The following is a 12074-nucleotide window of genomic DNA, read 5'->3' on the forward strand; positions in this document are numbered from 1 at the left end:
ATATAAGACAAAATTGCAATTCTTCATTTAACACGTTGACAATTGGAATCTAATATAGTCACAATTTGTTAGAGAACTTATTTTTACTAAATTTCTATCTAGATTTATTGTTTTTAATATCTAATCTAATATAAGACAAAATTGCAATTCTTCATTTAACACGTTGACAATTGGAATCTAATATAGTCACAATTTGTTAGAGAACTTATTTTTACTAAATCTCTATCTAGATTTATTGTTTTTAATATCTAATCTATTGTCTAATTTAAGACAAAATTGCAATTCTTCGTTTAACACGTTGACAATTGGAATCTAATATAGTTACAATTTGTTAGAGAACTTATTTTTACTAAATTTCTATCTAGATTTATTGTTTTTAATATCTAATCTAATGTCTAATTTAGGACAAAATTACAATTCTTCATTTAACATGTTGACAATTGGATTCTAATATAGTCACAATTTGTTAGAGAACTTATTTTTACTAAATTTCTATCTAGATTTATTGTTTTTAATATCTAATCTAATGTCTAATATAAGACAAAATTGCAATTCTTTATTTAACACGTTGACAATTGGAATCTAATATAGTCACAATTTGTTAGAGAACTTATTTTTACTAAATTTCTGTCTAGATTTATTGTTTCTAATATCTAATCTAATGTCTAATTTAAGACAAAATTGCAATTCTTCATTTAACACGTTGACAATTGGAATATAATATAGTCACAATTTGTTAGAGAACTTATTTTTACTTTTCTATCTAAATTTATTGTTTCTAATATCTAATCTAATGTCTAATATAAGACAAAATTGCAATTTTTCATTTAATACGTTGACAATTGGAATCTAATATAGTCACAATTTGTTAGAGAACTTATTTTTACTTTTCTATCTAAATTTATTGTTTCTAATATCTAATCTAATGTCTAATATAAGACAAAATTGCAATTCTTCATTTAACACGTTGACAATTGGAATCTAATATAGTCACAATTTGTTAGAGAACTTATTTTTACTAAATTTCTGTCTAGATTTATTGTTTCTAATATCTAATCTAATGTCTAATATAAGACAAAATTGCAGTTCTTTATTTAGCGCGTTGACAATTGGAATCTAATATAGTCACAATTTGTTAGAGAATTTATTTTTACTAAATTTCTATCTAGATTTATTGTTTTTAATATCTAAGCTAGAGAATTAATTTTTTTACTTAATGAAAAATCATATCATATGTGAATGACGTGAAAATCAATGTGTTAAACAGAGCTCTATAATTTTAATAAAAATTTGTTCTCTGACGTCTCTAACCAGCTTGTAAGCGTGGGTCGAAAGTGATCCGGGGTTTCTAAGGTACTCCATTAACGCAAATCTCTGATGACTTGCCAATCAATGTGTTGAACAGAGCTCTATAATTTTGATTAAAATTTCTTCTCTGACGTCTCTAACGAACTTATAAGCGTGGGTCGATAGTGACCCGGGATTCGAAGGTTTTCCATTAACGAGGATCTCGAATGCCGTGGAAAATCGGACGGAAAGTCTGGGAACAACGTGCTCGCGAGCGACCGTGCCCGGCATAGAATTTAATGTCTCTAATTTCGCGCGATCATCCCCTAATTTAATCAGGCCACCCTCGCCGCGACTCCCCCGCCTCGCTCCGCCCCTCGTCCCCGTACCGCCGTTATTTCCGGGCTGCGGAATAAGCGGAGAGCGAAGCCGATTTCGCTAACTCGGTTATAAACTCGGTATTATGCTCGGGAATAAATTCTCCCCGTTTCGTCGTACCTCCGCCCACCCTCGCGCCTCTCCAGCCCCGGTTATGATGGCCGCCATGAGGAGATACGGCGTTAGTTTCGAGTTATAGTTGGAGAAATTTTGACCGAGGAATCGGCAAGCTCTCGCGACTCGTTTCGTTCGTGGCTTTTGCTACAGACTCAGGTGAATGAAAACTGAAAAGAATTTTTTTATTCGATATTTACGATTTGCAATGGCGTATCAGATACTTCACTTCAGAATCGTATAATATTCTGGATGACTAATATTTTGAAAGTTTAAAAGGTATAGAATCCTATACAAATTTATTTCCCCCGACATTGAGAATTCATTTTGCTAGTTTCATAGTGGTGAAGCATTAAAACAGTGTTCTTTTATTTTAAAATTCTCTAAAATTCTTGCTAAGGATGCAATATTATAGTTTTCTAGGCAGGAAACAGTATATTGTACTATGCTTAAGTGTAAATTTTCTTCAAGAGTTTGATTTGAAATTAATTCAAAATTACTATAAATTGAAGTTGGTTCGGAAAGGCTCGTCATACTTGGAATCATTTTTCGAAGCAAAAATCGCTGCAAGTCTAACTTAAAGCATCAAATGACACAAAACCAAGACCATAGGCAGCGATTTGTAATAGAGTCGCAAAATAAAGGCTGAACCGTCATTTTGAAAATAAAAAATGACGTCTGCTCATATAAGAACAAATTAGATAGCAAATGATGGCGAATTTAGACGCGATTTCAATATTTTTCCAACATAAGCAAAGCTATTAGAAGCGAAAGGATGACAATTCTCCAGTTTGGAGTAACTGAACGCGACGTGATTCGTGGGAGCGTGATAAGTGAAGTCCCGTGTAAATTCGAGAAGTCGTTTCCTCCATGATGCGCGCCGCGGATGCACTCTGATGCATCTGCTCGTCACGATAAACGAGACGAAGACTCGCGCGACGACGGCGACTCGAAATCGTGGCCCGTTTGGGAACAATTTTTTTTTTTTTCTCGACTTGACGCTCGGTGGAAAAGAAAAAAAAGGAAGAGCAGGAAGTGGGGAAGCAGGATATTAGGTCCTTAAGAGAAAAGTACCACGATCTTAAAGTGTTTCCCGATTGAGCTACCGACGTCTAAGTGGCTCGCCTAATTTCGTTCTAATTCCGTCACTTCTTCCTGCCTCGTCCCGACGAATTCGTTTTCTCATCGTTTCTCAAACAGATTAACATTCTGTCGTGTTTAAAAGAGACTCGAATTAATATCAAATAATCTAAAGCAATGAATTATTTACATAGAATCATAATTTTTATCTCAAATCGTATGACCCGTTAAGAATGAAAAGTTTGTATCTGTGTAAAAATTAAGTAGCATCTATTTAATTGTAAAAAAATGGGTATCTGGATCCTCGACTTTGATAAAGCGAAATCCGAAAGTGTATTATGCTCGCTACCGGGTGTTCTCCAGTTCCAGGCTCTTGTGGCGTTTTCCAATTAGCGTCGATGCACTAAATAAGTCCAACCTTCGTGTGGACGCGACACACGCACCGTTTCGAATGTGTTTTCGCCGCGGGGGCAAGTCTCGGATGAGATCTCGTAAGCGTGCGGCTGAAAAACTCGGAACGAGTGGGTTCCTTTCATCTCGCCGCTCGCGCTACCGCCACCTTACACGCTGTTTCCTCGATCCACGTTCCGCGAGACAGCGGCCATCTTTTTTCTCCCGTGTCGTTTCGACACTTTTTCCCCCCAGCAAAATTAATCAAAAATTCCTTGGTCCATTTGCATTCGAAATATCGTGTTCCATCGAATGGTTTTCGATCCGTGTATCACTATTGTGACCACCTGCAGTGACAAATTGATTCGCCATAACTTGGAATCATAAATTGTTCGTTTTATACAGAATAATAAACTTGGAAGACAGTTTAGTCAAATTTTGATGATACCTCTTCCCTGTTATATTCAATAACACTGATCTACGTTCGCGAAAGGGCGGCCATATTGTCTATTCGCCATAAACTTGAAATCAGAGCCACGAAGTTATTATCATATAAATTTTGGACATATTTGCGCAATAAATTGATCGTTTTATACAGAATAACAAACTTGAAAGACAGTTTAATCGAATTTTGACGATACTTCTTTCATATTATATTCAATAACACTGATCTACATTCCCAAAAGGACGGCCATGTTTTCTGTTCGCCATAACTTGAAATGAGAAGAGCCACGAAGTTATTATCATATAAATTTTGGACATATTTGCGCAATAAATTGATCGTTTTATACAGAATAACAAACTTGAAAGACAGTTTAGTCAAATTTTGACGATACTTCTTCCCTGTTATATTCAATAACACTGATCTACGTTCAGGAAAGGACGGCCATGTTTTCTATTCGTTGTAACTTGAAATCGGAAGAGCCACGAAGTCATTTTCATATAAATTTTAGACAAATGTGTATAATAAATTGATCGTTTTATACAGAATAACAAACTTGGAAGATAGTCGAATTTTGACGATACTTCTTCTATATTATATTCAATAACACTGATCTACATTCCCGAAAGGGCGGCCATGTTTTCTGTTCGCCATAACTTGAAATGAGAAGAGCCACGAAGTCATTATCATATAAATTTTGGACATATAAGCGCAATAAATTGATTCATTTTATACAGAATGCTAAATTTGGAAGCAAGTTTACTAAAATTTTGACCATTTCTCCACCCTGTTCGATAGTATCGAAAATGTAAAACGAGACGTGGCATTTCGGAGGTTAATAAGCCTGTTATCGAGTCACCAACCGGTGCCCGAGTCCATTAAAGTCACTTGGAACGTGTGAAATCGTGCATTTCGTTTCTGTTTCGCCCTTTCCCCGTCGCTTATTTTTTCGCCCCCCCCCGACTCGAGAGTTTCGAGTAGCCAGGAACCGTGAGAGACAAGCACAAAAGGCAGTGACAGAGAGTACATGACAAGGGAATACGAAGAAGTCGCGACTCCTTTCAAGTATATCCATATGCGAGCATTTCCTTCAATTTTTTTTTCCTTATCGAGGCGATAAGCTGGTTACCAAGTGAGTGGCCCGCCCAAATGTTAGAATGGCCCTTTTTCATTTACGAATAAGGAGGCTCGGTTTCAGCGGCGATGAAAAAGTCGGTGTAATCCTTGGGAGTTAGCTTCTTTTCATTTGATGCGCGTATCTAACTTAATTGTGTATCAAAACTCTTTCGTACGATGCACTGACACCTCTACAAGTCTAATAAAAAAGGAAAAGGAGGAAATCAAAATTAACTGAGGAATAACAAAAATCCCAGAAAGATATAAAACGATATAAGATTCTAAATGATAGAAAGTTTAAATCAAAGCGGATTTGAAATAGTGTTAAAAGTTGCGTTTGTGGCTACTTGGCAACTTTCGATTCGTGCACACTACTCTATGTTGCCCAAAATATTAATTTCTATCAAAAACAAGATTCACTGTGAGTTTTTTTGATCACTCTACTGAAGAAAGGAAATTAATGACACCAAGAAGGGAACAAGTGATATTTACGCGCATAAGGATTGGACATTCTAGAATGACTCACTCTTACTTATTGTCACGAGACCCTGCACCTATATGTGATAAGTGCTCTGAGAGAATGACGATTGAACACCTCATGATAAACTGCTCCAAATACGACAGGACCCGTATACAACATAGTTTGGAACCTGAGCTCCAAATACGACAGGACCCGTATACAACATAGTTTGGAACCTGAGCTCGAAGACAACCTCGTCGGTCATAAAATGCGGAGCGTACTCTCATTTCTTAGAGAAACTGGACTTTTCAATAAGTTATTATAAGTATTATTAATTGTGCCGATGTCGCTAATAACCATGTAGTTGATGCGACTTTAAACTATTAATAAAAAAAAAAAACGAGGCAATTTGGCGCGGATAGTTCAGCCCTGCGCGAAATTTGATCGATTCGAATAATATCCTTGGATCTCAAGAAGTTTCCTTTGTTTCAAGTCCTTGTGTTTGAAGTTTTCCTAATAAAAAAGGGAGGATGAACTCAAAATTAACCGTGGAATAACAGAAATCCCAGAAAAATATAACACAATATAAGATTCTAAATGATACAAAGTTTAAATCAAAGCAGATTTGAAATAGAGTTAAAAGTAGCATTTGTGGCTACTTGGCAACTTACCATTCGTGCACACTACTCCATGTTGCCCATAATATTAATTTCTATCAAAAACAAACGAGGTGATATAAGATTCTAAATGATAAAGAGTTTAGATCAAAGCAGATAGAAATAGTGTTAAAAATAGAGTTTGTAGAATTTTATAGCTAGCTATAGTCTAATAAAAAAGGGAGGATGAACTCAAAATTAACCGTGGAATAATAAAAATCCCAGAAAGATATAATACAATATAAGATTCTAAATTATACAAAGTTTAAATCAAAGCAGATTTGAAATAGAGTTAAAAGTAGCATTTGTGGCTACTTGGCAACTTACCATTCGTGCACACTACTCCATGTTGCCCATAATATTAATTTCTATCAAAAACAAACGAGGTGATATAAGATTCTAAATGATAAAGAGTTTAGATCAAAGCAGATAGAAATAGTGTTAAAAATAGAGTTTGTAGAATTTTATAGCTAGCTATAGTCTAATAAAAAAGGGAGGATGAACTCAAAATTAACCGTGGAATAACAAAAATCCCAGAAAGATATAATACAATATAAGATTCTAAATGATAGAAAGTTTAAATCAAAGCAGATTTGAAATAGTGTTAAAAGTAGCATTTGTGGCTACTTGGCAACTTACCATTCGTGCACACTACTCCATGTTGCCCATAATATTAATTTCTATCAAAAACAAACGAGGTGATTGGGGCAGTTAGATTAGCCCTGCGCGAAATTTGATCGATTCGAATAACATCCTTGGATCTCAAGAAGTTTCCTTTGTTTGAAGTCCTTGCGTTTGAAGTTTTCCTAATAAAAAAGGGAGGATGAACTCAAAATTAACCGTGAAATAACAAAAATCCCAGAAAGATATAAAACGATATAAGATTCTAAATGATAGAAAGTTTAAATCAAAGCAGATTTGAAATAGTGTTAAAAGTTGCGTTTGTGGCTACTTGGCAACTTTCGATTCGTGCACACTACTCCATGTTGCCCATGATATTAATTTCTATCAAAAACAAACGAGGCAATTTGGGGCAGATTCGAATAATATCGTTGGATGTGAAGAAGTATCCTTTGTCGTTGGGTAAACGGTCCAAGGACTCTGCTCTAGGTAGAATTTTATAGCCATTCGCCGGCGTGCAATATACGCGTAAAACCATTAAAGGAGCCGTCGCATCGTTAAGTACCCTGGCCAGCGGCACAAAGAAACACTTCCGAAATTTGGGCAATTTCTAATGTCCTCTTCGACGATCCTTAAGGATACTAGGACTGTTCTTTGTCGCCCTCCGACGAGGTCGGATCTCGTAAAAGGTGCAGTCCCGAGTTACGAGTCAAGCATCCGGAGTTGGAAACACGGGGAACCATAAAGATTCAATTATTATTTGCAAACGAGTTGACCGGTTGTAAATCAGATGCGCGTAGCAATGTTTGTGGCATGTAACGATTCAAAGTAAATATATCATGTCGGTTATAATGCGAGGTCGATTATGATTGCAGCCTCCCTTGCAGTTATCACAAGGGATGAAACAAAATTCACAAAGCATTCGAAATATCACACTAACTTGCATCTTTCTTTTTACTATAGTGCAATTGGGCAGAATTCTAGGAAAAAAAAAAGAAGAAAAAAAGTTTGTTCAACTTTGCAAACGTGTTTACACTGTTCAATGTGTGATAGGAGTCATAGTTTATCAGACTGACAATGAGTAATAGTTCGTCTCTTCTTATTTGTCTCATTTATAACAGTCTTTTAAATTTGTTTAAAAAAATTAAATTTTTAATGTAGATACTGTTAAGGTCGACAGTAGAGATTTGTAATGCTATCCATTAGTTCCTATCTGTTTAAAAAATTACAGCTTCTTGATAGCTTCTTGCACAATGTGATGCAAGATAATTTGAAGAAGGGTTAAAGTTGCTTGAAATTAAAAAGAAAACCATAATAATTTCTCAATTTGGTTTCACTAGTATCTCACAAAATTCTCTCTTTAATTCCGTTATAATTGCCTCCCAATGTTTTTATATAGAATTCCCCACTTTTCCACTGCATTTAGATCCTACGACTCGAGAATCATGGGTTACCGTGGGTTTGGTTAACCGGGTTAGGGTTAGACAGTTGGGACTAAACTAAAATAGAATAAATTAAATTTGGCAGTAAATCACTCTATTCTTATAGAAATTTCGTCCACTGTGGATGTTTAATTGCTGTCTCCCCCTTCGTTGGGTACCCAGTTTCGAAGCTCTTGCGGGACAGTATACATCGTTCATCGATTTCCTACCGAAATTATACGCGACGTTAAAACGCTCCGAATCGACGAGCAATTAAAACCAGTGCCAAGCATAATACGCGTATTTGCCGAAAAATGTAGCGACGTTCGCGGGGGGGAAAAAAAATGAAAACGAAGCGGATAACGTTCGTACGGAACAGTTTTCGAATTAGCCGCGCCAATGGTGGCGTTGATGTACGGGTGTATCGCGTCGCGCACGCGGGGTACGTCAGTTGTTCCAGATTATTGGCCGTGCGCGCCGCGTACGGTTGAATTAAGCCAATTATCGGCGAATATCCAGAAATTAGTGTATCGCGCGGCTGGAAAGGTTTTATTGGGCTAACAAAACGCGGCTTTATGAGCATGCTAATGGGTTCGTAACTGTCGAACGGGTGGAACGCATCGAACGCCTGGCCGCCTTTTCCACGGTAAAAGTTCGAATTTACAGTTTCCACGCGTATTCGGTAACCGTACCACCGGAAACACCTTTTTCTCCGTGTAATCGTCCACCTATTTACGCAATACTTCCGAGCGTTCGAGAAATTAACCCTGTTGGAGTCCTTCCTGTGGACACCGTTTCTCCAAAATGGCGGCATTCTTATAGAAAGTCCATCGTACTATCGAATACGCGTTGGCTGATTTTCTTTCGGCGTGGTACGCGCCATTGAAGGGAACAGAGCATGTTTATCAGTAGATAGATGTATTCTGAACGGAGGAAATAATGGAAATAGTTTGGATCCAGTGGCGTAGTCTGAATTTTGTCTGAAAAGGGGCAAAGATGCTAGACTAAAACTTAATCGCTGTTTAGTTTTTTTTAAATATAACATACTATATTTAAACAAAGCAAATCAATGAAATAATGGAAATAATTTGGACCCAATGGCGTAGCCTACATTTTATATAGAGAGGGGCATAAATGCTAAACTAAAACTGAATTATTTCTCAATACAATATACAACATTTAAACAAAAATCATTGTCAATCAATGCAATAATGAATATAATTACAATATACAATATTTAAACGATAATCGACGCGGTATTGAATCTTAGTTGTCGGCCATTTATTTTCAGAGAAAATTTTATTTTAAAAGATTCGTAAATACCTCAGAATATCCCATTCTACGTCCATGTATGGTCGAATACTCCTACTTTTGGAGAATGCACGAATTTATTTAATCAAAAATTATAAGAAACTTTGACTTCGAATGTTTTTATAGAGACGATGAGTATTATTTAAAATGGAGGATGCAGAGAACTATCAACGATACTCCTAGCTTTGGAGAACGCACGAATTTATTTGATCAAGAATTATAATTGAAATTTTAAGAAACTTTGATTTCGAGTATTTTCATGGAGACGATGAGTATTATTTAAAATGGAGGATGCAGAGAACTATCAACGATAGCACGTGAACTATCGGTCGTCGACACGCGGTGATCAGAGTGGAACGTTGAACGAGGTGCCTAACATTATTCGGTAGAGCATAAAATACATAAACGGGGCTGATCACACACCGTGAGCCGGTCTGCGCGGGCGTTATTTCCGCGCGAGGGTGACCGAGGCTTTATAGATTTCGCATAAAGCAACGTTACATCGTACACGCGGGTAAATTAGGCGTTTAATCAAACCGTTTAATCAGGGACATGATTGCGACCGCATCTGCACCGGCTGTTCGCGCCAATTATCTACCTCGGACTCGCCATCGTACAGTCGGCACCAAATTCCAAGGGATTTCATCCGCCATTTACGAGTTCGATCGAAATTATTATAACATCGTAATAAGACAGAAATGCCAATAGTCGATATTATCATACGTCGTAACTCGATGAGAAGGTTCTTAATAAATTGTATCTAAAATTAGAATTTGTCAATTTTGACAAAACTGGATATCTTCGAGACTTTACTTCCTGCAAAAAATAGTGTAGAACTTAACGGAGAGGATTTATTTGAGGAACAAATGTACAAATCATGTAATTATAATAAACGAATTTGGAACACACAAATTACTAATTAGCAACAGAAATTAAAATCACATTAATTGACAACACAAATTATAATCATGTCCATCTTTCACAAAACACTTTCAACCCTTTTGCACATAGATTAACATTGAACGAAACTACAGCGTGGCACAAATATTAAATACAAAGCTTCTACAATATATTTAAAGGAAAGTTGTGTAGGGGTGAGGAGGAAGATTTTCACCACAGTTCGTACTTTGTTAAATAGACTTTATTCTCAGGATACACTTTCTTTCCGCACACATAAATCTCTGCAGGATCGCGAAATCGTCGCGTATTTATACCGGCTCGCGAGCCGGTATCCCCGCTGTTGGCAACGTAGTCAATCGGCAATAATTGGGTCTCTATTGGCCGCCTAATTAGGGGTGGGGGCCCATATTTCGGCAGTCTAACGGCAGCGATAGACCGGGAGCGTCCCAAGCCACGCGCCAACAGTTGATTTCCATTTACCAATTTGAGATCAACATTAAGTGAAACAATTGAGATTGAGAGTCCACTTAAGGGTTAAGAATTTTTAATAGGAAAGAGTGTGACTTGAGAGTTTAATTAGTCTTTGGATGTCTGGATATATTTAAAGGAAAGTTGATTTCCATTTACCAATTTGAGATCAACATTAAGTGAAACAATTGAGATTGAGAGTCCACTCGAGGGTTAAGATTCTTAATTCAGGATTTTTGATAGTTTAAAAAAATTTGATACGAGAAATTTTGATTTACACACTGTTTGGGCCTCCCAAATTTCCCATAATATTACTATCGCCTCTCGAAACCTGTTTTGTCATCGACGTCGAACGACAGCGACATTTATAGAAGTCCGAGATTCATCTGTACATCGCGCGACTCATAAAACGTTTTAAAATGCGCGCCGGCCGTTCCACAAATATCGCGGACCAATTGTCCCGTAGCTTCATGAAAATACGCGTAAAAATGAAAAGCTCCGAAAAAAATACTATCCGCCGTTATATCCGGTTTCCCTGTAGTTTAAAACTGCGTTATTCCGCCATTTTTCTTTGACCATCCGCAACCCGAATCACGGTTAGCTTCTGAAGAAAATTATTCGAACATCGCTAAACAGTAAACACTGATCAGATATAAATAATGAAATATAAATTCGAGGGTGAATATTAACGAACAAACAATTTTAACCTTAACTTAAAATTGCAACATAGTCAATAGTAAATTGATTATTATTTCAAATATTTATATGCGTTAAATTTGAGGAGGTCCAGTGTCTCAAAGGTCGTAAACATTTTATTGTTAGATAGTATCGATTGTTTAGATCGTTGGTGCATCCTCGAGGGTGAAAGTTTCCGTCGTAAAGAAAGGCTTTCCTGAACGTTCCACGGTTCTCTCGCGAGCGAATTATAGATTGCAAAAAAATGTCGAAAAGGTTTTCCGGGGAAAAGGGTTGAGGTTTTACGGTATCATCAATTTTTATATCGGTGGAAATCTGTTTGCGCGCGGGAAACGGTTGCGCCGCGCGATCGTTCGGCTTCGAAATCCTCGAATTAACACCTTCGGAACCGTTCCTCGCCGGCGGGAAAAAATGTCTAATTTACGCTGCAGGTAAATAATTCGTCAGATTACGAACTTTTAGTGACTTTTTGAAACCGCACGGCATTTTCGTTACTTTACGGGGTTAAAAACAATTTCTCCGACGTTCTTAGAAGTTTCAAAAATAGTCTTCATCAAAACACGCGTTGTATGCATTTTGGAACAATAAAACGTTCAATCCATTCGGAAATTATGATGTTTTAAACATACGATAGCGAGGAAACATTTCTGGCCACGCATATTTTCGGTAATGAATTTTTTTCTTGAAAATGCGTAGAATTTCGGGGGTAGGTCTACTCATCAAAAATGATTATA

The sequence above is a fragment of the Colletes gigas genome, unplaced genomic scaffold, assembly GCF_013123115.1.
Source record: "Colletes gigas isolate AHSC1104 unplaced genomic scaffold, ASM1312311v1 Colletes_gigas_Sc00004, whole genome shotgun sequence".
NCBI lineage: Eukaryota > Metazoa > Arthropoda > Insecta > Hymenoptera > Colletidae > Colletes > Colletes gigas.